We start from the raw sequence: 23958 nt of genomic DNA on the forward strand, positions 1-23958 counted from the left end.
TTTAAATTGCCCATTGAGGTCACTTGTCAGAAGTAATCTGAAATTTTCCCAACAGAAGGCGGGACCTCACTGAGGCAAAAATCTGCCCGCCAACCTTAATTGGACAAGGCTCCCGGAGCTGCCTCCTTCAAAATAGCCCCCTGGCTCCCGTTGCCGGCATTGTAGCTTCCTGACCCTCATTTCAACCTGACAGTGGGACTGGGACTCCAGAATGAAAATTCAGCCCTGAGTACATAAATGTTGCTGATGTTAGGATTCTACTAACTTTACCCCACCACCAACCCACACTCCTCCCCAGGAAGATAAATTTATTCAGTCGAATTTTTTGTCAGTTTAAATTCTCAGCTAAGAGAGATTTTAAATCATCATCATCATTTTAAGGCAGCTATGTTAGCTATTGACTTTAGTCTTAAGATAATGTATCCTCTCTCCCAGGAGTGTTTAGACTAAATGAAGATATCTCAGAGTAAAACATATATTTATATAAAACATACATTTATTGCAGAAATTAACACATTGAAGGTTCTACCTCTCTCAGGATCTTAAGAGTTTGCTGTTTGCGAATTCTAGAAGAATTAGAGCCTTTGAAGCTTACAGAGTGAGTCCACAACTTTTTACAACAGTTACTTAATAATACTTCTATTATAAGTTTAAATTTTGGATTATATTTGATGTGAGAAATAGATGTTTATTCAATATTTTGGGGAATATTGTGTTATTCTGTGAAAAAGGCAGTGTGTATGTGTGTATGTATGATTTAATTAAGTTGGGCAGAGTCTGATGGGAGGATATCTGGGGGGTTTAAAACATGAAAAGGATAGAGGTGTTAGGTCTGAGGTAAAAGTAAATAGGTTGGATCTAACATTTTATGTTTTTAGATAAGTTGAGAGTTTGTTTGAATATCAAAGGGAAGACAGAGGTTAACAAGAAATATGCTTGCACCTTGCAGGAGCTCTACAGGTAAATAGAAGTATATTTTATTGAACCGAAAGCAAAGACAAGATAGAAACATGAAAGATCTTATATTTGGAAAGATTTAAGTTACAAAGAGGTGCGAGAACAATGGAACCTAAGATGAAGGGGAGAAAAAGTATTTTAGAGTTACTGTTAAGAACTTAGAGTGGCTGCAACTATTGTGCTGGAACTGTGAGATGTAGCTGCTGAACTGTGGCTCTAGGCTGGGAGAAGATATGGTTTGAATAGGCATCCCATCGAGCCAGAAAAGTCTTGGGCTGTAAAAAACAGTTTTATTATGAAGTTTGGATTTTCACAGCAGAGTGGTATGCTCTTATTAAAGCTACAGCAGTTTGCGTCGGGTAATATTATTGGATTTTTATAGTTAAACACCTATAAGGGAGCATTGCCTGGAAGGTGCTTACTTGTGGGTCTGGCCAAGTAGAGAGTCTATTAGGGGAATGTTTTGTAAGACTAACTGTGTACTGTAATCTTGTTTTTTATTTTATTCTTGTTAATAAAACTTTAGCTTTTAATTTTTAAAATCCCAAAATCTGGACTTCTTACTGCTGAGACCAGTACGTCCCCTTCTTGTTTTCAGAATGCAAAAAAAGGGTATGGCCCGTAAGCCAAGTTTCCCTCTGGGATTTGGTTTGTGCAGCAATTGCCTGTGGTCATAACATCGAATAATGTTTAGAATATTACAGAGTGTAAATGCAAGATAAACTAATCCATCTTTGTATAAATACAATGTACAAATTTACTTAAAATGAAATGAAAGATTCAAATCCACTTAGAAAATAAAAGTAGGATATTCAAGCAAATAACTAAATTTTTATATTCATAATCAAAAGTGTAAAGTGTAGTTTCTGCTGTCTTTGCCTCAACTTGAGAGGAAACTGCATTAGATTTCAATTCTGATGGTCATGCAAAGCTGACTGACTTGTTTACCTAGGTTTCTAATTTAAAGAGAACCTGTTGCATTGAGAATAACCTAACCATTGTCTCTCTGATGGTTGGATTTATTTCTTTGAATATTTCTTGGGAAGCAAACAAACACAAAAAAATCATGTTTTCTAAAGCACAGCTACAATGTTATCAAGCTTGTTTGTCTGGTTCCTGTCAAGAAAAGCCCTTTTCAAGGCCTTTGCGTCTGCATGTATGTGTGAAATTTATGTCATCTCGCTCTAATTTATGTAAAGAATTTTTAGCTGTGCTTTTAGCTGAGGTAAAATTTTAACCCTTTCATTGACTGGGTCAAATGAGTTAAATCCTTAATACTGACACTGAGAAAGAAGACAGTTGGAAACCCAATGGAATATGAGGTCTGGCTAAACTTTTTTGCCTACCTGAACAACTTGCTTTTTTATTTGTTTGAGGAGAAAAATCCAAAAAGTGTAAAAATTTAACCATTTAGTTAACTAACTCAGAGTAAATCAAAACTAATAAGAAATCTTTCTATCCATCAGAAGCAAGGTTCTTATCACTGAGATTAAACCAATGTTTTTGTTTTCCTTTGAAATATGTTATATTTTCAAGTATGCAGCTTTTAAAATGCTTTCAGTTGTTTATGGATAGCACCAAGGTGAAATTCAGCTTCAAGTGGGTGCAGAAATGCTCAGAAGGGAAAAATGGGTGGGTTGTGTAATTGGCCGGTAATGCCTTATTACCTGTCTTTCACCCATCTCTATCCCCCGATAAAATTGAATTGCACTCAGCCACGTCAGTTTTGGCTCGATTTGGAGCACTTTTGCCTCTAAGACACAAGGTTCTGGGATCGAGTCACAGTCCAGGAGTCAAACACTAAAATCGAGGATGACATTACAGTGTACTAACGAAGGAGTGTTGTGCTGTTGGAGGCCTTTTAGACGAGATGTTGAAACAAAGGCTCTGCCGGCCCTTTCAGTAGATGTAAATGATCCCACGGCATTATTCTGGAGAGCTAGGGAGTTATCCCCCATGTCCTGGCTGATATTTACCCCTCAATCAATGTCACAAAAAATACCTGGTCACTATCATATTGTTTGTGGGAGCTTGCTGTATACATATTGGCTGCTACGTTTCCTACTTTACCCCAGGGACTACATTTCAAAAGTACTTAATTAACTATTAAGTGCTTTGAGCTAACCGGTGGTCATGAAAAGCCAGTCTTTCTTTTCTTTTTCCCCTCCTCATCCCTTTTGTTCCGCAGAGGTTTAATGGTGCACTACACTGTTTGTCTCCGTGCTCCATCTTGGGTTTTCAATTTTCAAACAAAATTGTTTAGTGTTTAAAATATATCACGATTGCAATCTTGTCACTGTTATTCTATCACTGTGAAAAGAATGTCTTTGCAAATTGATTTTGTGAAAAAGTCACAGTATAGGTTTATACAGACGTGCAATAGCATATCAAAACTAAATGCTATTTTAATATGAAAATGAAGTCACAAGGCACAGATGATTCCAAAAGCACTTCACCACAGGTTGCACTGTCAAGGAGTTTATATTCTTCAATTCATTACTAGTAAAAAAGTCAGCATGAACATAAACCTGATTTTTTTGCCACAGTTTTCATCAACATTAATAATGGGTGGAAATGTAGCTCAGAGCGGGACTCATGGAACAAAGTCCCCAGATAAAATACATGAAATGTTAATGAGAAACCATATGAGCCATGGGAGAGCCACAAAACAGCACTGATATTTATTCTAAACCCTAAAAAATATTTTCACGGAAGTGAGGAACTACTTAGAGAAAAACTTATTGAAATGTTCAATTGAGTTGTTTTTTTTTTACAACTTTTACCATTGGACAGTAAATATGAACTGCCCAAAAACAGAATCATTTCAAAATCATTCAAATTTTGTATATTAAAAAGGCCTAATGTGAAAAATATAAACTGTATAAAGGCAACAGTATAATGTGACATTTGAGGTAGATAATAAATGACTGAAGTCCTGTAGTGATTGAAGGTATAGCCTTTCCTACTGCCAATCAGGGGTCACATGATTGTTCTTGGACACTCTGACGAATGAGCCCTAAGCATTGGTAATCTGGGGGATGTGGCTTTCTAGTCCAGGACCTGGTTCAAGCATGAACCTTCTGAAAAAGCTCTCTGTAATAAAGTTATCTGTTTCAAGCAGAAACTGTTGGGTAAGTCAAGTCATTACATTTGGTGACAAGGGTAAAATAGCTCCAATGCTGCACCTCACCCTTGTGAACGTACAACACTTCTTAAGAAAAAAAGAAAAGTATACTCACCAGTCATGCCACCCTTCGGCAGAATCAACCCAAGTTGGTGTGATTGCATGCCGACGTGTTTCACAACAGCATATGTAAGGCGTGCACTTGGCAGGGTGCACTTTGAGGGAACGTGGAGATGAGTGGACAGTAACGTTGTGCAGCGCTTGCGAGGGTAGCCTGTTGGATTTCAAGGTTGAGGTGACTTGGGGGGCTGGGGGGGCAAGGGCTACCCTGCGATTGAGGCATGTTGGGGGTGGGAGGGGTGGCAAGGGCTGCCGTGTGGTTAAAGGTCGTGCACAAGCATGTGCATAGTAGGAGAGAGGGAAGTGGCCATGTATTAGAGAAGCCTTGTATTAAGTGACCATTCCTCTGCAGCTGAGATAGTTCCGACACAGCCACATTGACATACGTGGAGTCGGGCCTGCAGTTTTTTGCCCATTCAAGCTACACAGAGGCATGAAGTGCCACCAAGTGCTCCAGAGCTTTTCATCCCTCGGGCACAGACTGCAAACTAATAGTCGGTCGACTGGGCATGTTGTACAGTCTCCTTGCTAAAGCTGGCCATGGAGCAGTCACTGGTGGAGGCGCTCACAGCTCCTTGCAATGTCATCATTCCGGTTTGGGCCAGTGTCCTTCATGGCTCAAGTTAACAGCGCAGCTTGCAGTATGGGTTAGGAGAATGCCTGTGCCTGAGCTGCGAGCACAGCATGCAGTCCAGTGGGCCATCGGTCAAGTGTGACAGAGGTGGGTGGGGTTTCGGGCAGCCATGCAGCGCACTAAACTCTGTTCATCCAAGTGGTGGCCACCACCCTCTGGGAAATATTAAGCTGCCTTCAGGCTTAACCAAGAGAGGTTCTTAGAACATCCAATCTAACCCACGTCTCTCTCTTTCAGCCTGCAGGAGTACAACATCAGGGCTATGGAGCCTGGTGACTTAGCTGTATGCAGAGAGTGAGACGACAAAGAAGAGAGCGACTGGAGCACCTGACTATGCAGAAGGAGGAGCAGCACCCTCTGGAAGAAGGGGCAGCTGGGGCTCCTGCGCACACTGCCGAAGAGCGACAGCAAGCTGTTGCTGGTCGGTGCCGAGCTAGTCCCAGGGTCTGTAGATGCTGCCTTTCGTTCCTGTAGATGACTGAGAACCAGTGTCGCTGAAGACTGCGCTCGTATAGGGAACTAGTCAGTCACATCTGCCAGCTACTGCAGGATTTGGCACCACGAGGACATGGCAGGCATCCACTGCTAGTGGGTGTGAAAGTGACTGTAATGCTCAATTTCTACACCACTGGCTCCTTTCAGGTGACCTCTATGGGATATCACAAGTCGCCACCCATGAATGCATCCATGAGGTCATGGATGCCATCTTCACGAGGGCACGCAACTTTGTGCATTTCGCCCAGGACCAAGAGAGCCAAGATGCAAAAGGGATTGGCTTCACCCAGATCTCGGGTTTCCCATAGGTGTGGGGTGCGGTTGACTGCACTCGTGGCGCTCAGATCTCGGTTGCAATAAGCAGTCAACTATGTCAACCGCAAGGACTTCCATTCGCTGAATGTGCAGCTGGTATATGACCACCTCAAACACATCCTGCAGACCTGCGCATGGTTTCCAAGGAGTGTCCACGACTCCTACATTTTCAGTCGGTCACAGATCCCTGACGTTTCTTAGGGTCCACAGAGGCTGCAGGGTTGCCTCCTCAGGGACAAGGGCTACTTGCAGAGGATGTGGCTGATGACACCCGTGCGGTGGCCTCAGACTGCAGCAGAGCGAAGGTATAACAAGGTTCATGCTGCAGCTCGCAACTTGGTGGAGCAAACCATCAGGATACTGAAAAATGAGGCTCTAGTGCTTGGGCCGGTCTGGTGGAGCCCTACAATACAGTCCAGAAAGTGTGTCGTGCATCGTCATCACCTGCTGCACCCTTTACAACCTGGCACTGCAATGGGAAGGGGAGCTGGCTGAGGAACATAAGAACATAAGAAATAGGAGCAGGAGTAAGCCATTTGGCCCCTCGAGCCTGCCCTGCCATTCAATAAGATCATGGCTGATCTGCCCCAGGCCTTAACTCCGCTTTCGTGCCAGCTCCTCATAGCCCTCAACTCTCCAATATTTCAAAAAGTTATCTACTTCCTTTTTAAATACTTTCAGTGATCTAGCTTCCACAACTCTCTGGGCTAGAGAATTCCAGACATTCACTACGCTCAGAAAAGAAATTCCTTCCCATCTCAGTTTTAAATGAGTGATCCTTATTCTGTAACTATGTCCCCTAATTTGAGATCCCCCGCCACTGGAAACATCTTCTCAACGTCTACCCTGTCAAGCCCCCTCAGAATCTTGTATGTTTCAACAAGATCACCCCTCATTCTTCTGAACTCTAATGAATAAAGCTTAACCTGTTTAGCTGTTCTCGATAAGTCAGCCCCTTCATCCCAGGAATCAACCAAGTAAATCTATTTTGAACTGCCTCCAATGCCAGTATATCCTTTCTTAAATCCAGGTGCAGCCTCACCAATACCCTGTACATTTGTAACAAGACTTCCCTATTTTTAAACTCCAACCCCCTAGCAATACAGGCCAAAATTCCATTTGCCTTCTTAATTACTTGCTGCACCTGCATGCTAACTTTTTGTGTTTCATGCGCAAGAACACCCAGATCCCTCTGTGCTGCACTTTTTTGGAGTCTCGCTCCATTTAAATAATAGTCTGCCCTTTGATTTTTCCTACCAAAGTACATGACCTCGCACTTTCCTACATTAAACTCCATCTGCCAAGTTTTTGCCCACTCACTCAACTTATCTATATCCTCTTTCAGATTCCTTATGTCCTCATCATAACATTCCCTCCCACCTATTTTTGTACTGTCAGCAAATTTGGATACATTACACTCTGTGCCTTCCTCCAACTCATTAATATAGATAGTAAATAATTGAGGGCCTAGGACTGATCCTTGTGGCACTCCACCAGTTACATCTTTCCAATCTGAAAAAAACCCATTAATCCGAACTCTGTGCCTTCTGTGTTTTAACCAATCCTCAATCCATGCTAATACAATACCCCCAATGTGCTCCTATCTTGTGCAATAGCTTTTTATGTGGCACCTTATCAAATGCCTTCTGGAAATCCAAATACACTACATCCACCGGTTCCACCTTATCAACTCTGCTTGTTATATCCTCAAAGAACTCTAGTAAACTTATCAAACATGATTTCCCTTTCACAAAACCAAGTTGACTCTGTTTGATTGTATTAAGCTTTTCTAAATGTCCTGCTATTTCTTCCTTAATAATGAATTCTAGCATTTTCCCAATGACAGATGTTAGACTGACAAGCCTATAGTTTCCTGTTTTTTTTTGTCTTTCCCCCCCCCCCCACCTTCTTGAACAGGGGTGTCACATTAGCAGTTTTCCATTCCTCTGGGACCCTCCCGGAATCCAGTGAGTTCAGGAATATTTCGACCAATGCCTCCACTATCTCTGCAGCCACTTCCTTTAAAACCCTCGGATGCAGGCCATCAGGTCCTGGTGACTTGTCTACCTTTAGTTCCATTAGTTTGTCAAATACTTTGTCCCTCATAATAGAGACTGTTACAGGATCTTTCCTCCCATTAGCTCATTGCTTATCTAATTTCTTTGCAATGTTTTTAGTGTCCTACACTGTGAGTACGGATGCAAAATATTAGGTTAAATTATCTGCCATTTCCCTGTTCCCTATTATCAATTCTCCAGTTGCATCTTCCAGGGGTCCCACACTCACTTTAGCTAGTCTTTCTTTTTATATACCCGTAGAAGTTCTTGCTGTTTTTTTATTTCTTGCTAATTTACTATCATAATCAATTTTCTCCCTTTTTATTAGCTTTCTAGTCATCCGCTGCTGGCTCCTAAAAAATTCCCAATCCTCTGGCCTATCACTAGTTTTTGTTGCTTTGTATGCCTTGATTGGATACTTTCCTTGATTGCCTTTGTTAACCATGGGTGGTTCATCCTTCTCATTGAGTCCTTTTTAATCAGGATAAATTTTTGCTGAGCGTTATAAAATATTTGCTTAAATGTCTGCCACTGCTCATCCACTGACCTTCCCCTTAGTCTATTTTCCCAACCTGCTTTAGACAACTCTTTCTTCATACCTCTGTAATTGCTCGTATTTAAGTTGAGGACACTGGTTTGAGACCCACGTTGCTCACCCTCAAACTGAATTTGAAATTTCACCATGTTGTGATTGCTACCCCCTAGTGCCTCCTTAACTATGAAATCTCTTATTAATCCCACCTCATTACACATTACTAGATCTAAAATAGCTTGTTCCTGGGTAGGTTCTGCAATGTATCGCTCTAAGAAACAATCCCTGATGCACTCTACAGATTTGTCTTCCATGTTACCTCTGCCAGTCTGATTTATCCATTCAATATACAAATTAAAATCACCCATGACAATTGTAGCACCCTTCTTACACTCTGTTATTTCCCGATTTATACCTTGCCCTACAGTGAGGCAACTCCTTGGGGGCCTATAGACAACTCCCACGTGTGACTTCTTCCTCTTGTATTCCTGATTTCTACCCAAACTGGTTCCACATCATGATCTATGGCACCTATACCACTACACACCACCGCACTGATACCTTCCTTTATTAATAAAGTTACCCCGCGGCCTTTTCCTTTTTGCCTATTTTTTCAGAATGTCAAATAACCTTGAATATTGAGTTCCCAGTCTTGGTCACATTGCAACCATGTCTCTCTAATATTTCTATTTGTGCCTTCAACACATATCTTGTTACAAATGCTGTGTGCATTCAGATAAAGAGCCCCAAGCTTTTTATTACTCATTCTGCTTCCAATTTCTGCTGCACTCTTCTCCTTACATTTTCTGCCCCTTCCTGTCACACTTTGTCATTCGCCTCTTCACTACCCTGCACCTCTGCTCTTTCATTTCTTTTTGATTTTTTAAACTTCCCTTCAATTGAACCCTTACCCCCCCGCCCCCCGCCACTAATTAGTTTAAAGTTCTATCTACAACACTAGTTATATGATTCACCAGGACACTGATCCCTGCATATTTCAAATGAAGCCCATCCCAACGGAGCAGCTCTCTCCTTCCCCATTACTGGTGCCAGTGCCCCATGAATTGGAACTCATTTTTCCCACACCAATCTTTGAGCCATGCACTTACCTCTCTAATCTTATTTACCCTACGCCAATTTGCACGTGGCTCAAGTAGTAATCCGGAGATCATTACCTTTGTGGCTCTGCCTTTTAAATTTATCCCCGAGATGCTTATAGTCCCTCAGCAGAACACCTTTCCTAGTCCTACCTATGTCATTTGTATGCCTTTGTGAACCACAACAATTGGATCCTTCCCCACCCACTCCAAGTTCCTCTCCATCCCAGAAGGGACGTCCTTAACCTTGGCACCAGGTAGGCAACACAGCCTTCGGGACTCTCCGTCTTTGCTGCAGAGAACAGTACATATTCCCCCAACTATGCTATCCCCTATTACTACTACATTTCTCTTTTCTCCCCCCAACTTGAATGGTGCTCTGTACCATGGTGCTGTGGTCAGTTTGCTCATCCTCCCTGCAGTCTGTGCCCTTGCCCACACCAGGAGCAAGAACCTCGTACCTATTGGACAAGGACACCGGCTGAGACTCCTCCAAAGCTAAATTCTGGATCCCTATACCTTCCTTACTCACAGTCACATTCTCCTGTTCCTGACCACAGCCAAATTTGATGTAATTAACCTAAGGGGTGTGACTGCCTCTTGAAACACAGTGTCTAGGTAACATCGCAGTGTTCGCAGCTCAGACTCCAGCTCATCAAGCCAAAGTTCCTCGAATAGCCAACACTTGGTGCAGATGTGGATTGCACTGATGCCCACCAGGCCCACATACTACACCTGCAACACATCGCCTGCCTAGCTATCTCTGTTCTATTTAATTCATTAATTTGGATGTTAAATATTTTAAAAGTGAATTTAACTGTACTCTTCAGCTGTAAACAATGTGTCCTGATTTAAACCACTTGGCAAATCAAAAGAGACACGGAAAAGATACCCACCAATCACCTGTTTTACTGTGATGTCACACTTTGGCTCTGACAGGTAGAAACAGGTTAAAGGGGCTCACTGTCACCGGTTTTTGTCTCCCACCCCCTGCCCTTCTCATGCAGGTCTGCTTTCCGTATCTGAGCTCCTGACTCACCTCCTGCTGTTTTAAACTGTAAAAAACCCCAGCTCTCCTCTTCCTGTTTTAAACTGTAAACCTCCTGGCTCTCCTCTTGCTGTTTTACTCTGTGAAAATCCCGGCTCCCCTCTCTCTGTTTTAAACAGCGAGAGGAGGAGATGAAGGAGCTGGATGTCTCCTCCAATGAGAAAGACGCCGATGGTGATGAGGATGAGGAGTCTTTGAAGGCGACAATGATGGCGATGAGGCCCTTGCACTGGTCAGACGATGCAGGTGCACTCGGGAGGCCCTCACAGGTGCTGGATTTGTGGAGGGTGATGACAACATGCAGCGAGAAGACACCATAGATCCTCACATTACATCCACGGATGTTTAACTCCACACTGCCTTATGGAGTCTGGAGTCCATTATAAAAGATTTAATAGCTGAGCACTTGGAAAACAGTGGCAGAATCGGACAGAGTCAGCATGGATTTACAAAAGGGAAATCAAGCTTGACAAATCTACTGGAATTTTGAGGGTTTAACTAGTAGAGATGATGAGGGGGATGTGGTTTATTTGAACTTTCAGAAGGCTTTCAACAAAGTCCCACACAAGAGATTAGCGTGTAAAATTAAAGCGCATGGGATTGGGGGTAGTGTATTGAGGTGGATAGAAAACTGGTTGGCAGACAGGAAACAGAGTAGGAATAAACTGGTCTTTTTCCGAATGGCAGGCAGTGACTAGTAGGGTTCCGCAGAGATCGGTGCTGGGACCCCAGCTATTCACAATATATATTACTGATTTAGATGAGGGAAGTAAATGTAATATCTCCAGATTTGCAGATGACACAAAGCTGGGTGGGAGGATGAGCTGTGAGGAGGATGCAGAGATACTTCAGTGTGAGTGAGTGGGCAAATGCATGGCAGATGCAGTATAATGTGGATAAATGAGGTTATCCACTTTGGTAGCAAAATCAGGGAGGCAGATTGTTATCTGAATGGCTATAAATTGAGAGAGGGGAATGTGCAACGAGACCTGGGTGTCCTCGTACACCATTCACTGAAAGTAAGCATGCAGGTGCAGCAGGTGGTAAAAAAGGCAAATGTTATGTTGGCCTTCATAGCAAAAGGATTTGAGTACAAGAGCAGGGATGTCTTGCTGCAATCATACTGTGCTTTTGTGAGACCACACCTGGAATATTGTGTGCAGTTTTGGTCTCCTTATCTGAGGAAAGATGTTCTTGCTATAGAGGAAGTGCAGCGAAGGTTTACCTGACTGATTCCTGGGAGGGCGGGACTGACATATTGAGTCGATTAAGATTATATTCGCTGGAGTTCAGAAGAATGAGGCGGGGATCTCATAGAAACCTATAAAATTCTAACAGGACTAGACAGGGTAGATGCAGGAAGGATGTTCCTGATGGTGGGGGAGTCCAGAATCAGGGGTCACAGTCTGAGGATACGGGTAGACTATTTAGGGCTGAGATGAGGAGAAATTTCTTCACCCAGAGAGTGATGAGCCTGTGGAATTTGCCACCACAGAAAGTAGTTTGGGCCAAAACATTGTATGTTTTCTAGAAGGAGTTAGGTAAAGCTTTTGGGGGTGAAAGGAACCAAAGGATATGGGAAGAAAGCGGGAGCAGGCTATTGTGTTGAATGATTAGCCATGATCATGATGAATAGTGGAGCAGTCTCAAAGGACCGAATGGCCTAGTCCTATTATCTATGTTTCTATAACTTGCTCACTGATGCTCAGTTTGGGTTCCGCTAGGGCCACTCACCTCCTCACCTCATTATGGCCTATTCCAAACATGGACAAAAGAGCTCAACTTAAGAGCCGAGTTGAGAATGACTGGCCTCGACATCAAGGCAGCATTTGACTGAGTGTGGAATCAAGGAGCCCTAGCAAAACTAAGTCAATGGGAATCAGGGGAAAATACTCTATTGGTTGGAGTCATGCCTAGCACAAAACAAGATGGTTGTTGGAGGTTAATTATCTCAGCCCTGGGACATCACTGCAGGAGTTCCTCAGGGTAGTGTCCTAGGTCTAACCATCTTCAGCTGCTTCATTAATGACCTTCTCTTCTGGACAGACATATCCTGTGCAGTATTATAATGATTTGCTGTTGCTGTGACTCAGAGGATGACAATGTGGAAGAGTCACATGTAAAATAATTAGCAGAAGAATTTCATGCTGGACTACGTATGTTAGATTTTGGAAGAATTTCAAACAGGGCAACCCTGACAACATTCAATTTAAGAAAATGCATCTGATTGTGGCCAAAAACATTTAATATTCTTTCAATGACTTGTAAATGGGTTATCAAAATGCACCTTATACAATATGCCAAGATTTGGTCAAACAACACATTGGTATCACGGGAACTGTTATTCCATGCTTGGCAACTGGAACAGTTTGATTTCTTCTATCCATATTAGAATTTTTTTCTCTGGCATCAGGGCCAAGGAGAGAAATCATGAGCGCTGGTGCTTCTCCTGGTTCTAGGCCCTTTATTCCCTCCCACAACCCCCCTCACTTGCCCCTTTAATCCTCCCCCTCAATCATGCATGTTATTTTTCGCCTCTCCTGATTCACCATGCAATTCACCAAACTATCGCAGATAGTTCCTAGTAAAATGACAACATCCATTGTTGACATCTGGTTACAAATATCTTCCGATATATATGCAGCATGAGTCATTAATATTAAGAGCAGCATTGATGTTAGTTTGTGTGCAGCCTATAGGTAATCCCACAATGACTCTTAAACAAGCCAGAGAGTACAAATTTTACTTTAACAGCATCATGCAATATTATTAATTTGACAGGGAAATGTCCCATTGGTTATTTATAACACTGAGAAGATGATATTTGGTGACTGCCTTAGCCCTCATTAACATATTCTGCACATTGCACCATATGGACATGATGATAATAAATTCATATTTCAGGGGAAGGTTCATACTTGCAACACAGATAAACTGTATAAGATCTCATCCATACAGTAGAAAAAGTAGAAAACTTTCTCCTGTCTGAGTGCATGATATTATTCAATATAATTGTTTCATATAAAAGTGTTATTGTATTCTATTTTATTAGTAATTTCACAGGGTAGAAAGATCAAATGACTCCTGAGCAACAAAGTGGAATGATTGAGCAAAATAGGTCTTCACTATCAGAAGAGTTGAAGCCCTCGGGTGTCTCCGTGCGACACAACTTTTAAGAGGCCAGAACACAAAGACTGAATGGTTCATAGTTATATCTGTGTTTTCTTGATCAGTAATTCTGAAGAGTCTACTGATTGCTGCTTCTCATTACAATATATTTTCAATATCTACTATGCAACACAACTTTACTGCAATATTTCAATACTTCAAAAAAGCACCAAGGTAGAATGGGATAATAGATAAGTGGACTAAAGGACAAGATTGAAGTCAAAGGAAAAGATTCTTGGGAATCATGTGCAGTTTAAAACAGGTTACCGATTCACTATGAACACATTACGCAATCCTGTTGCAATTTCATCCCACAAATCCTGCTCAGTAAACTTCCATTAGCAAAAAATAAACAGAGCTCCAGCCATGATCCCATCCTCTCTTCACAAGATAATTATGGATGGCAAAGGCCATCTGCCCCATCCATCCAAAAGACATATGAACACACATTAGGAGCAGGCATAAGCCATTCGGCCCCTCGAGTCTGCTCTGCCATTTGATAACATTACCTACATTATACCAGTGACTACTACAACTCAAAAGTACTTAATTGGCTGTAAAACAATTTGGGATATCATGAAGGGTGCTGTAGAAATGTAGGTTTTGTCTTTCTTTCATTACACCTGCATGCAGTAGCAGAGTGACAATAGAAATCGTGAAATTGGAGGCCCAATACTGATTCTCTAAGGATAACTAAGCACAGTGCAATCAACTGATGTTAGGAAAGTGGCTACAAAGAAATCACTACACTTACAAAACAATTCAACTCTGTAGCTAATACAACCTTACCATTCTGACTTCTCTGGTACCAACCACAATATACCATTAATGGCATCTACCCCTTTTATGCTAATTACACTATTCCCAGATTTGCCCATCAGGCATGTACCAGCAACTCAGAAAAAATATAGATTGAATTGCTGATCTGAACTTTTGAAAGAATTATAAATGATACAAAAACTCAGTATGGCCTTAACTCAAGAATTGGATTGTTCCCCCTTCCCTCTGAAACTGTCATACAAATTGTGTTGAATACTGTGAATTTGCAGCCTATCTGGGGTGAACCTAGGATGGAGTAGAGATTTTTAAAACCTTTCTTTAAGCAATCTCCTTGTGACAAATAGGGATTTCATTCCCCAACTTTGCAAAAGTAATAAAACAGGTAATAGTGAGTCAACACAAAAATAGAAAATGCTGGAAGAACTCAGCAGGTATCGAGTCCGTATGACTCTTACTTAGAGCAGACAGTGAGTCAACATCCTGTTTTGCATCAATCCCGGTTTCTAGTTCCTTATATTTATTTTGCTGAGGCCCAAGATTCTCAAGCCTCTGGTACAACAACACAGCATACCATCAGAATTGTGTCTACTTTAGGGAATAATGAAAATTTAGACTGCTATTTATACACTGGTTTAAATTCAAAAGTGAATTTTGAGACATGTACAGTATTTAATTTTGTAGTACTAAACCTTAAAAAAGTGACCTCCACAAACATCGCCCACCCTACCCCCAACACACATCCCCACCCCCTCACCTCAGCCCCCACCCACAATCCCTCCCCTGAACCCCCCACACGCACCCTTACCTTACCTCCCCACACATCCCCACCCCCTCACCTCATCCTACCCCCTCAAATCACTCCATTGCACCCACCCCCTCACCTCGTTCACCACCCCCTCCTCAAGAAATCACCCACCCCAACCCCATAGATTCTAATTAGCTCTAAAATGATTAAGGGACTTACCAACTTTCAAATAGATCTTCAATCGAGAACACTCGGTTGCTGCTTCTGACCTTCTGGCACTTTGTGGTTTTTTGGCGGCTTTTCAAAATTGGTACAATGAAGCTGCCCGAAGGTTGGAAGCAGCAGCGCAGCAGCTCTCTGAAACTAAACTGAAAAAATTGGCTTTTAAAAATATCAGAAATCTCAGGCTGATGTTTCTGATTTTCTTTCTGTTACGATCCCAGCTGATGTTACTACTGGACAAGTCAGATCCCAGGGTGGAACCTGTCTTGATAGATCCTAACTTTTATTTCTTTTGTTTGAAAATGTGGAGGGCGCCTACTGAACAGTCACAGGAGTCAGCTGATGAACTTCTAACAAAAGAATAAAACATTTATTAAAAAAAGAGAAGATGAATTATATTACAATACTCCTTTAGCCACAACCATACCTTTACCGATATGTACAGATGCATGAGGATAACACAAGTTACAAAAGTTATCTTATACTCTAATTTCCACAGTAGGTACACCGTCCATGTAAACCAATAGGCAACCTGTGGTCAGACAAACCATACTTTGAAACCAAGTAAAAGATGCCACTCCAAACAGATGTTATGGATCTCACATCAACTCCCCCCAGGTGCTTGTCACACTGTGACCCAAGCAGTCTCACTAAAGTCCATCTTTCACACAAAGGTTTCCAATCTCTACTCTCGAAAAACTCGCTTTGGAATATCCTCCCAAAAATACATTCTCCTGGATGCCTACCACAAGGGTCCACCTCCAAGATTTTGATCTCTCCTTCCAATGTTCCTCTGCCCTGGATCACCCTCTGCATTCAAGCTTTGCTTTCCATGCACTCTCTCTCAGATACTAAGCTGTGCCAATAGAACACTACTGCTTCATAGGCCGTAGTAAGGAGTCACCCAACTTTGGCTGTTTCCTCAGATCTTCTGGCTTCTCGCAAGCCTATTTTTGCTTTATGTCTGCTTCCTGTAGCTTTCTCACCATAAATTGGAGCCTTCTCCTCTGCTCCTTACTTTAACTTCACTGAACAGGATGTTGTTCAGATCCCTGCTCTTCTCCCTTGACTTCACTGTCTTCCTAGGACCTTTCTTCTGTTCCACTCCCTGATTTTAGGACTTCCCTTTTCATTCTTTGGAAACTGCTTCCTCCAGTTCTCTCTCCTGTGTCCAGCTTCTCCGAGCACCTGATTCCAACTGAACTAAAACTGCTATTCTGTCTCTGTGGGCCACCCCTGCTGCTAGGCAACAGCATAGCTTTTCCTACTCCAAATTATAAAACCTCATTAGAATGCAGGCATACAAGCAAACACCCCTGAGCTGCAGGCATCAGTTCAAAGTGAAACTAATACTCAGGTTCCCTTAACACACAAGTACAGCAGTATAAATTAAACTTAAGCTTAAAGCTAAAACTTGTTCCTAACACTCACAAGTACAACTTACTTGAAACTCTCTCTCGCTCCTAACATTTTCAAGAACCATTTTTCAGATCTGACTCCTCACTCTGGATGCCATTAAAACACTGAGCCTGGGCACACCACCCACCCCCCCGCCCCAATGCCTGGGCCCTGTTTGGCATACCCAAGTGTTAAACCTGTACATTTCCCATTAAAAGGTGTGTTTTTCCATTTGGCACTGCAACAACAGCTTTTCTTTATATCACACCTTTTAACGAAATAAAACATCCCAAGGCATTTCACAGGAGCTTTACAAAATAAACTATGACACAGGAGCCACGAAAGGGGACCTTTGAGAAAAGCTTGGTCAAAGAGGTAGGTTTTAAAAAGTGCCTTAAGGCCGAAAAGTGAAAGAGGTGGGGAGGTGTAGGCAGGAATTCCAGGGGTTGGGGCCTAGGCAACTGAAAGCATGACCACCAATGGTGGAACAGTTATAATTGAGAATACAGAAGAGGCCAGATTTAGAGGATCTTGGATATCTTGGACAGTTGTGGGGTTGGAGGAGATGACAGAGATAGGGAGGAGCAAGGTCATGGAGGGATTAGAAAACAAGGATAAGAATATTAAAATGGTTGCATTGCTGGTCCAGAAGCCAATATAGGTCAGCGATGCAGGGGTAACAGATGAACAGGACTTAATGCAAGTTAAGGTCTTAACCTTATGGAGGATTGAAAATGGGAGGCCTGCCAGCATTGAAATAGTCAACATTAGATGCAACAAAGGCATGGATTAGAGCTAATTATTACTACTAGAGTTATGGATCTACTTTCCACAGACCTAACATAATTGAATCATAGGGGTGAAAGTCCATTCGTGTAAGTGCTATGTAGACTACATCATTTCCCTGGGATTGGATTTGCGGGGGTGGCGGGGGGAGGTGGGGTGGGTGGGGGGGTGGGGTTGTGGGTGCAGGGAAGGCACCCTGCATGGCCCACAGGGTTTCCTCAATCATATCAATGACAGATATTACACAGGCTATGCAGCTAGCAGCCAAAAGCACTGCCGGTCCTGGGGAATTGATGCAAGTCTGTGGAGCACCAGTTCCCCCTTCAACATACAGCACAGAAGGTGGTCATTCGGCCCACCATGTCAAATGTAAGTGACAGCTATTATGAGAGAGCATGTGAGTAAAAGTGAGTGTGTGCAAGAAAGTGATTGAAAACTTACTTTTGTAGCAAAATGATTTTGTGATGATTCTCTAAGGTGTCATTTCATTGCAACACAGGAAGTGTAATGTTCCATACAAAATGACTAATCACACCTATTGTCCCATCCAGAAGACAGGAAGGAAAAGATATATCTACGTCCACCTGGCCACGGTATAAAATTATTTTATTTTATAAATGGACAAAGGCTTTACACTGACATGCCTAACTAGCCATGACTCATACCAGAGGAATTTCTAACCTTCAGAAACCAGCAGGGTCCTCGTTACATTTAAAAGAGGCGTTAATGTCACCTGTGACTGCAGAAAATCAGATTCCAAAGAATTGCACCAATATCCTTTGCATTTCTAAGGCAGAGCTCCAGCTAACGGAGACGGCATGCCTGCAAGGATAAAAGGGACACTGACTCCTCTATTAAACCTCTCAAGATTTCCACACCTGGAAAAATACATCCTTTGTCAAGCACCCAGGAGAAGAAGTGGGAGGTATGTCACATGACCTCACCCAAGCTGCTAGAACCTGTAATATTTCCATGTGGAACTGAACTCAGGCAGTGCACCATTTTACCACCTAACAGGTAATGACAGAAAGAGCTCTGTCCAGGTACATTGCCTGACCCTCACCTACACCGCGAGGAACATCAGAACTCCCGTATCTGTGCCTATAAGACTCATTCACCTCTACATGCTTTCTTCCAATGACAGAGAAGTCATTGCTTCTAGGAAGATGGATCACCCTGCAACATTTTTAGCCTGCTAACCTCTGAAGGTATACATTACTGGACTTTTGATTTTGGACTCTGGACTCACGTGAAACCATAACTCTTATTTTTATCATGGTCTTGCCCTGTACCCCTTTCCCTTATCCCTCTTTTATTGTATGAGTGCAAAAGGAGTGGACGTTGTGAAACCCCTTCCCATGTTTTGTGTGTAAAATAAACCAAACCTCTTATTTTACCTTATCTCAAGTTCGCTGTGGCGTTATTAATAGACGATTGGATCACTCCAAACTGAAGGGTTGGGGAGACAGTGCCACCACTTATAAAGGGGGAAATCAGAAATCAAAAACACCTTTTTTGTTTATGGATGGGTAGTGAGAGGAGAAATCGGGGCTGTTTAGATTAATCTCTACCCTGTCCATAACACTATACTTACCCTTTTGGCCTTAAGTCCCACTGTCATTGAGGTATTTAGGTTTTTTTAAAAAGTTACAAGAAAAATACTATAAGAAGTTTGTGAATGTAGCAATGATTTAAATCTATTCTGTGCATCTCCTGCTCTGAGGGTATAGAACACTCTTTCCATCTCTAGCTTTAGTTGTGGCCTGTTAATTTTGTATTACGGCCAACTAGATTTAGAAGGATGGAACATGCATCATTTAGAGCACTATAATCTTTTAGACTGAACATTTCAGCAAGACTGGATGGCCAATTGGTATATGCTTTCCATTTACAAGGGTACCATGCAGTGCAGCAAAGACTAAGCAAGTGTGTCATTATGAACATCAATGAGATTACTAAACACTCACAGTAGTTTAAAAAGTGTGAGATTGAACTAAAGTCTGTTTCCACTGATTGACTCTGATTTTAAATGTGCCATCCTCAAATGCCTCTGCTGGGTAAGGAGAAAGTGCAGATGCAAGCTCATTTAAGTTCATCTGTTAATAAACTGCTTCACAGTGGTGAATTCACAGGGAAGGAGTTAAAAATAAAGCCGGCAGAGGAATTTTTAAGATCAAATAAAACAAAAAGGATTTGTGTTTCTGTTTTCTGTTTTGAAGTGGCAAAAACTGATTAGTAGTGAAAGACTGTAATTTTATATGATTTCCTGCTCTAAAGAGCCTTTGCAGAATCATAGAATTGTTATATTGAAGAAGAAGGCCATTCGGCCCATCGTGTCTGTACCGGCTTTCCAAATGAGCATTTTGACCTTGTGCCATTCTGCTGCCTTTTCCCCATAACCCTGCACATTGTTTATTTTCAAATAATCATCCGATGCCCTCTTGAATGCTTCAATTGACCATGCTTCTACCACACATGCAGGCATGCATTCCAGACTCAAACCACTCGCTGTGTGAAAAAGTTGTATCTTCATCAAATCACCTTAAATCTGTGCCCTCTTGTTCTTGATCCTTTTACGAGCGGGTACAATTTCTCCCTATCCACTCTAAATGGGATAGATTTCGAACAGATCTAGCAACTCAAGACTGGGCATTCATGAGATGCTGTGGGCCATCTGCAGCAGAATTGTACTCTAACACAATCTGTAACCTCATAGCCCAACATATCCCCCACTTTACCATTACTATCAAGCCAAGGGATCAAACTTGGTTCAATGAAGAGTGCAGGAGGGCATGCCAGGAGCAGCACCAGGCATACCTAAAAATGAGGTGTCAACCTGTTGAAGCTATAAACACAGGACTACTTGCATGCCAAACAGCATAAGCAGCAAGTGATAGACAGAGCTAAGCGATCCCACAACCAACAGATCAGATCTAAGCTCTGCAGTCCTGCCACATCCAGTGAGAATGGTAGTGTACAATTAAAAAGCTCACTGGAGGAGGAGGCTCCACAAATACCCCCATCCTCAATGATGGGAGGAGCCCAGCCCATCAGTGCAAAAGATAAGACTGAAGCATTTGCTACAATCTTCAGCCAAAAGTGCCGAGTGGATGATCCATCTCGGCCTCCTCCAGAGGTCCCCAGCATCACAGATGCCAGTATTCAGCCAATTTGATTCACTCCATGTGATATTAAGAAATGACTGAAGGCACTGGATAGTGCAAAGGTTATGGGCCCTGACAATATTCTGGCAATAGTACTGAAGATTTGTGCTCTAGATTTGCTGCGCCCTTAGCCAAGCTGTTCCAGTACAGCCAAAACACTGGTATCTACCTGGCAACGTGGAAAATTGCCCAGGTATGTCCTGTACACAAAATGCAGAACATATCCTGCCCAGCCAATTATCATCCCATTAGTATACTCTCGATCATCAGCAAAGTAATGGAAGGGGTCAACAACAGTGCTATCAAGCGGCACTTGATTTGCAATAACCTGTTCACTGACGCCCAGTTTGGGTTCCGCCAGGGCTACTCAGCTCCTGACCTCATTACAGCCTTGGTTCAAACATGGACAAAAGAGTTGAACTCCTGAGGTGAGGTGAAAGTGACTGCCCTTGGCATCAAGGAGTCTTAGCAAAACTGAATTCAATTGAAATCGGGGAAAACTCTCCACTGGTTGAATGCATACCGAGCATAAAGGAAGATGGTTGTGGTTGTTGGAGGTCAGTCATCTCAGCTCCAGGGCAACACTGCAGGAGTTCCTCAGGGTAGTGTCCTAGGCCCAACTGTCTTCAGCTGCTTCACCAATGACCTTCCTTCCATCATAAGTTCAGAAGTGGAGATGTTTGCTGATGATCACACAATGTTCAGAACCATTCACGACTCCTCAGATACTGAAGCAGTCCATATCCAAATGCAGCAACATCTGGACAATATCCAGGCTTGGGCTGACAACTAACATCCACACCACACAAGTGCCAGGCAATAACCATGTCCAACAAGAAAAAATCTAACCATCACCCCTTGACGTTCAATGGCATTACCATTGCTGAATCCCCCATTATCAACATCCTGGGTTTACAATTGACCAGAAGCTGAACTGGATTAGCTATAAATACTGTGGCTACAAGGGCAGGTCAGAGGATAGGAATCCTGTGGTGAGTAACTCACCTCCTGACTCCCCAAAGCCTGTCCACCATCTACAAGGCACAACTCAGGGATGTGATGAAATACTCTCCACTTGCCTGGATGAGTGCAGCTCCCACAACACACAAGAATCTTGACACCATCCAGGACAAGGCAGCCCACTTGACTGACACCACATTCACAAACATTGACTCCCTACACCACTGACGCAGAGTAGCAGCAGTGTGTATCATCTACAGGATGCACTGCAGGAATTCACCAAGGTTCCTTAGACAGCATCTTCCAAACCCATGACCACTACCATCTAGAAGGACAAGGGCAGAAGATGGATGGGAACACCACCACCTGGATGTACCCCTCCAAGTCACTCACCATCCTGACTTGGAAATATGTCGCCATTCCTTCACTGTCGCTGGGTCAAAATCCTGGAACTCCCTTCCTAAAAGCACTGTGGGTGTACCTACACCACATGGGCTGCAGCGGTTCAAGAAGGCAGCAGAGCACCATCTTCTCAAGAGCAACTAGGGATGGGCAATAAATGCTGGCCCAGTCAGCGAAGCTCACAACCCTTGAATGAATTTTTAAAATTTTTCTCATCCCTAGAACCATTTTGTAAATCTCTTTTGCACTCTCTCCAATGCGTTCACATCCTTCCTATATTGTGACACCCAGAACTGTACACAATACTCCAGCTGAAGTCTAACTAATGTCTTGTACAAACTCAGCATAACCTCCCTGCTCTTGTACTCTATGCCGCTATTAAAGCAGCCCAGGATACTGTGCTTTATTAACTGTTCTCTCTATCTGTCCTGCACCTTCAATGATCTATGCACATATACACCCTGGTCCCTCTGCTCCTGCACCCCTTTAAGAATTGTACCCCTTATTTTATATTGTCTCTCCATGTTCTTCCTACCAAAATGCATCACCTCACACTTCTCCACATTAAACTTCATCTGCCACCTATCTGCCCACTCCACCAATTTGTCTATGTCCTGTTGAAGTTCTACACTGTCCTCCTCACATGTTACAATGCTGCTAAGTTGCAAATTTTGAAACTGTCCCCTGTACACCAAGATCTAGGTCATTAATATTTATCAGGAAAAGGGTCCTAATACTGACCCCTGGGGAACCTTCTTCCAGTCCGAAAAATATCCACTGACCAATACCCCCGTTTCCTATTACTCAGTCAATTTTGTATCCACATTTCTCCTGCCCCTTTTATTCCATGAGCTATAACGTTTCCCAAGTTTGTTGCATGGCACTGTATCGAATGCCCTTTGAAAGTCCGTGTGCACCACATCAACAGCATTACCCTCATCAACTCTCCTTGTTACCTCTTCAAAAAAAACCCAACAAATTAGTTAAACATGATTTCCCCTTTAGAAACTCATGCTGGCCCTTCCTAATCAACTCACATTTTTCCATGTCAACTCAGACCAGGCTCTGTTCAGATGCAACCCGTCTGGCTGGTACAGGTGCCATCTTCCCCACAGTCAGCCCCAGTGTCCCAGGAATCTAAAGTCCTCCCTTCTGCATCATCTTTCCAGCCATGCATCCATCTGCCTTATCCTCCAATTTCTGTACCCAGTACCATGTGGCACTGGGAGTAGTCCGGAGATTGCTACATTTGAGGTTCCACTTGCTAATTTTTGACCTAGCTATCTAAATCCTAATCACAGGACCACATCCCCCTTCCTACCTAAGTCATTGGTACCAATGTGGACCACAACATTGGCTGATCACTCTCCCCCAGCAAAATGTCCTGCAGCCGCTCAGTAATACCGTTGACCCTGGCACCAGGGAAGCAATGTACCATCCTGGAGTCACATCTACAGCCACAGAAATGGCTGTCTGTTCCCCTAACTAATGAATCCCCTATCACTATAGCACTTCCTTTCTTCTTCCTCCCCTCCTGTACAGCTGAACTGTTCATAGTGCCACAAATCTGACTCTGACTGCACTCCTCTGAGGAACCAGCGCCCTCACCAGCTTCCAAAATGGAAAACTGATTGACAGCGAGATCCCAGGGGACTCCTGCACTACCTGCCTAGTTCTCTTGGAGTGCCTGGCGGTCACCCATTCACTTTTAGCTCCCAGGCTCCTAAGCTGCGGTTTGACCACCTCTCTGAATGAGCTATTCACATAGTTCACAGATGTGCCAGAGTCACTCCAGCCACCACTCAAGCTGTGAAATACAGAGCTCAAGGTTCTGCAGCTGGCAGCACTTGCTGCACATGTGGTCATCTAGGACACCGATAGCGTCCAAGGCTTCCAACATATAATAGGACACACATTCCACTCAACCAAGCTGTCCTGCCATGCCTTAACTTTA

Source organism: Carcharodon carcharias, chromosome 13 (assembly GCF_017639515.1).
Source record: "Carcharodon carcharias isolate sCarCar2 chromosome 13, sCarCar2.pri, whole genome shotgun sequence".
Taxonomy (NCBI): domain Eukaryota; kingdom Metazoa; phylum Chordata; class Chondrichthyes; order Lamniformes; family Lamnidae; genus Carcharodon; species Carcharodon carcharias.